Source organism: Balaenoptera acutorostrata, chromosome 1 (assembly GCF_949987535.1).
Source record: "Balaenoptera acutorostrata chromosome 1, mBalAcu1.1, whole genome shotgun sequence".
NCBI lineage: Eukaryota > Metazoa > Chordata > Mammalia > Artiodactyla > Balaenopteridae > Balaenoptera > Balaenoptera acutorostrata.
Genome location: NC_080064.1, coordinates 92,529,403 through 92,534,083, shown reverse-complemented (window position 1 = coordinate 92,534,083; position 4,681 = coordinate 92,529,403). Strand labels below are relative to the sequence as shown.

The following is a 4,681-nucleotide window of genomic DNA, read 5'->3' as shown; positions in this document are numbered from 1 at the left end:
CTGCCTTACATGATCATTTCCCTTTCTACCATTAGCTGACACATTTTTATTTTTCCTATTAAAACGAAATAAACTCAATCTGAAAAGACTACATTCTGTAAGATTCCAACTATAAATATGACCTTCTAGAAAAGGCAAAACTATGGAGACAGTAAAAATATCAGTGGTTGCCGAGGGTTAGTGGGGAGAGAGGGATGAATAGGCAGAGCACAGAAGCTTGTAAGGGCAGTGGAAGTACTCTGTATGATACTATAATGGTAGAGGCATGTCATTATACATTTGTCCAAACTGGTAGAATGTACAGCACCAAGAGTGAATCCTAATGTAAACTGTGGACTTGGGTGATAATGATATATCAATGTAGGTTCATCAATTGTAGCAAATGTACCACTCTTGTTGGGGATGTTGGTAATGCAGGAGGCTGTGCATATGTGCAGGCAGGGGAGGATATAGGAAATCTCATTACCTTCCACTCAATTTTGCTGTGAAACTAAAACTGCTCTAAAAATAAAGTTTATTACAAAACAAAAACATAAAAACAACTGAACAACAGTCTTGACTGCCTCTTACCCTTTGGCTGATATACAACTTGCTTAACATTTTTTATTTCTAGCCCACCTTTATTTCTTTTCTTTCTCTTTACTGAGATAATTTTTATTTCTCTTTGCAGCAAAATTCCTTGCAGAGTTGTCGACACTTATTGCTTCCAAATAGTCCCCTCAATTTCTTTTTTAAACCAACTCCAAATAGAGGGATTTTTTTTCCTCCTTGAAAATGTTTTTTTCTAAAAGTCGTCAATAATATTTATGTTTCTAAATCTAATGGCCAAGTTTCTATTATTGTTGACCTAGCAGCAGCATATAATACAGTTGTTCATTCTCTCCTTAAAATATTTTATTCTATGGTTTCCTGGACACCACATTCTCATTGTCTTCCCCTTTTCATTTTGGTTGCGTATCCTCAGGCTCTTTGCTGATTCCTCCATCTCTCCCTAACGTTTTGTTTGTTCACAAATTCTTTATATTTCCAGCTGTTGAGACAACACTTTTGAGAGTTGAGGTTACCTCTAGTGGCAAAACCAGAGCCAACTCTTAAGCAGCCAGAATACTACGGTAATGGAATACATGACCATTTCTCTTTTAGAACCTTCTTTGTTCTCCACTTCCAGAAGTTGTAGACATCTATTTAGTTTGATTATCTGTCGTCCTAATGAAGCTGCATCTACAACAGTCATGTCATCTGAAGTTCCTTCAATCATTGTACCTATATTTGAAATGCTATACATGGAGTCAGTTCTGACCAGCTGTCCATTTTGGCAAACAGCATTTTCACTCATAGAGCACTCTCTTTTTAGCCTGCCAATTGCATGGATTTCTTCATTTTGAGGGGTTGGAGGAGGTCTTTCTAAATCCAGAAAATCTAGTGGTCTTTCACTTAGCATAAGCACATGAGGTGGTGTTTTTAGTGCCAGTGGTTTAAAGGGAGTTTACTGCATAAGGTCAAGATCTGCTGGTCTTGAAAGTGGAATGTCTTCATTATTTCCTGATACAACAATTCTCCCTGGAACCTGCATAATCACACGAGCATTTGAAACTCCTTCTCGGAATCCTTGTTCAAGGTCAGCATTTGGTGGTGCTACCTATAATTTTTCCAGGACCTTCAATTCCCTGACCAATACCTTTGGTGTATTCCATTTCATACTGAATTCAACTGATTTCTACCACCTCAGCAGCAGTGGAAGAAGGAAATGCTGCCCCGCTCACTAAATGTGTACCAACTACTGCTTGCTTTTTGGCATTATCTGCTTCTGTGCTTCATATTAAATCCTTTAACTTGCTTATGCATGTTCTGGATTTACAGCCACTTTTGTCCCCCTGGGCCTGCTGGAGGGTCTCTGGTGAGGGACACTGCCTGCTGGCTCCCAGAGACCATTGACCAAGCACAGGGAAGCCCTCCCTAACTTTTGAATATTGAAATGCCCTGGGGTTCAGTCCATGTTTCTCTTCTCTATTTATATTCATATCCTTGGTGATCTCTTCTAGTCACATGTTTTTAAATTTTCTCAGTAGGCTAATGACTCCTATATTCATATCTCTTGTTCAGTTCCTATTCTTGAGCTTCAGTTGTTATAACTAATACTTTTCTCAAAACTTGCAGCACTTGTAGTTTCCCATATCTCATTTAATGACAAGTCCATTCTTTAAGTGGCTCAAGACAGAAATCTTGAGATCATCTTTAATTTCATTTTTTTCTCACACTTTGCATTCAAACCATATGAGTCCTTGGATTCATCTAATATACCTAAAATTGATTCCTCCCATCTATGAAGAAATAGTCTATATCAGAAAACAACCCTCATTGTGAGAACTAAAAATTGTACAAATACAACACACACACATACATACACATACATACACACACACACACACACACACACACACACACTGCTTTTGTAAGCATCAGAGAACAACTGAGTCAGCTAGACTCTAGGAGGAACAAAGATCCCAAAGAAAAAGGAAAAATTACATTGCATTGTCTCACTTAAAAATTTGCCAATTTTAATGGAAGAAACTAAGGGAACAAACAGAAAATAGCAGTTCAGAGTTGCTGACAATTGCACGGCCAGGGAGGAGAAACAAAAACGTGTTCAGGGCTCACCAATTAGGGGATATTTTGGAAATATCAGGTTGTTATTTGAAAGTTCTGGAGGAATTCTAGGAATAAAGGAAAATTGGAAATAGACAAGTTCTTCAGGATGACTGAAACTCAGTCTCAGATTATATCAAACCTTGTTGGATCAAGGTTATTTACTTTTCTCTAACTACCTGACAGGAATTCTTTAAAAATTACATCTTCTTTTTGAGGAAGATAGTATCATCCTGAAGCTCTGAAATTTCAAATACAATCTCCAGAATTTAGTCAAAATGTAACAGGTATGCAAAATAATCCACAAAAAAGCAAAAGAAACAAACTAAAAAACAGGAGCAAATGGTCAAATCCAAGAGAAAATAACTGGAGTTATCATACACAGACTTTAAAGTTACTGTGATAAGTATGTTGGCTAAAATATATGACAAGATGGAGAATATCACCAGAAAATAAAATCTGTACTAAAATAGAAAATGCATATTTTGGAATTGAAAATTACAATATTTACAATAAATGACTTTACAGATAGATTTAACCACATATTGAACAAGTATAAAACTAGTGAACTGGCCTTTAGGTGAGTAAAAATGTCCAATGTAAAACACAGAAAAAAGGAATTATAAGAAACACCTAATGTATGAGACATGGGTAAAATTTGTAATATAGCTGTAATGCGATCTTTGAATGGGATGAGTGAGAGAAGGGGCAGAAGCAATACGAAAAAAGTAACTGGGAATTTTCACAACTGGCAGAAAAAAATTAAACTACAAATTAAGGAAGCTCTACAAAGGTAAGAAGGAGATATAAAAGGACCTCTGCACCTAGTTACATCATTAAAAAAACAAACAAAAAACTGCTGAAAACCAGCAACAAACAAAAAGTCTAAAAGCAGCCAGAGGAAAATAAAGGCATAACACTGTTAAATAGGAAGAGTAAAACTGAAGGCTAACTTTTCAATCAGAACAACAGAAACCAAAAGAAAACAGAATGAATTTTTTTAAAGACCTGAAAGAACATACCAGCCAACCTAGATTCTAAGTTTCTTGAAAATATCCTTCAAAATGATAGCTATGTAAAGATGTTTATAGATAAACAAATTGAAAGACTGTTTTGCCTACAAACTTAAACAAAAGAAATATAAAAGGGAATTCCTAGAACAAAAGCTAAATTATCCCAAGAAAATATGGCAATGCAGGCAGGGAGACTACAAGAGAGATGTATAGGTAAATAAGAAGTAACATTGATTAAAACAATCTCAATGTTTTGAGAGGTTTAAAATATATGCAAAATTAAAATACAGGAATACAGTAAGATAACATATGGGAAGGAATGTATGGAATTAAAGAGTTCTAAGTTCTTATTCTAAGTTTGGGCAGTGGTAAAAGTATAGGCCTAGAGAAGACCTTTAGTAAATAAATATATTTGATTTTTAAAATTCATTGTTGCTCAAAGTGTGATCACATTTCTTCCATCATTTATCATAACTGGAAATACTGTTGAGTGGAACATACTTTAGGAAATATTGATGCTACACTTACCAGGATTGTTGTAAATCTATAGCCACCAATGGCATTCATGGGAGGAAAAAAATAAATCTCTGAAAAATTCTGAAAGATGATATTAGGGAAAATCTCTCAGACCAATTCTGCAGGCCTGATTTTGTGTAGGGAGGTTGAATTTCTATTCTGTATTCGTTCAGCATAGGTATATTTTTGTGTGATATAAATATTGACCTAATCATATATTGATGTCTATGCTTTCTTAAATTATTTTACCCATAGGTGCAAACCTAATATTAGGTTTGTATTAGATTGCTAGATCACATATATCTAGTTTGTTTCTTTTGAATTCCACAAAGAAATTTAAATAAAGCTTTCAAAATATAACATAAGATATTTTGAAAAATTTTAGGCCCATTCTTATACACATTACAGGCCAACTTTTTAACTAGATATTTTCTCCTCTTCACCTAATTCAATTTTTGATTATATGGTTCTTTTAGACTATAATTATACTAATTACAGAGATTCTT

The 4,681-nt window shown here is 34.8% G+C and overlaps 1 pseudogene; it reads right to left on the bottom strand.

Annotated features, from left to right (window-relative positions):
* Positions 1-1,066: 1,066 nt before the first annotated feature.
* Positions 1,067-4,222, bottom strand: LOC103015247 (mitochondrial fission factor-like; annotated as a pseudogene).
* Positions 4,223-4,681: the final 459 nt, after the last annotated feature.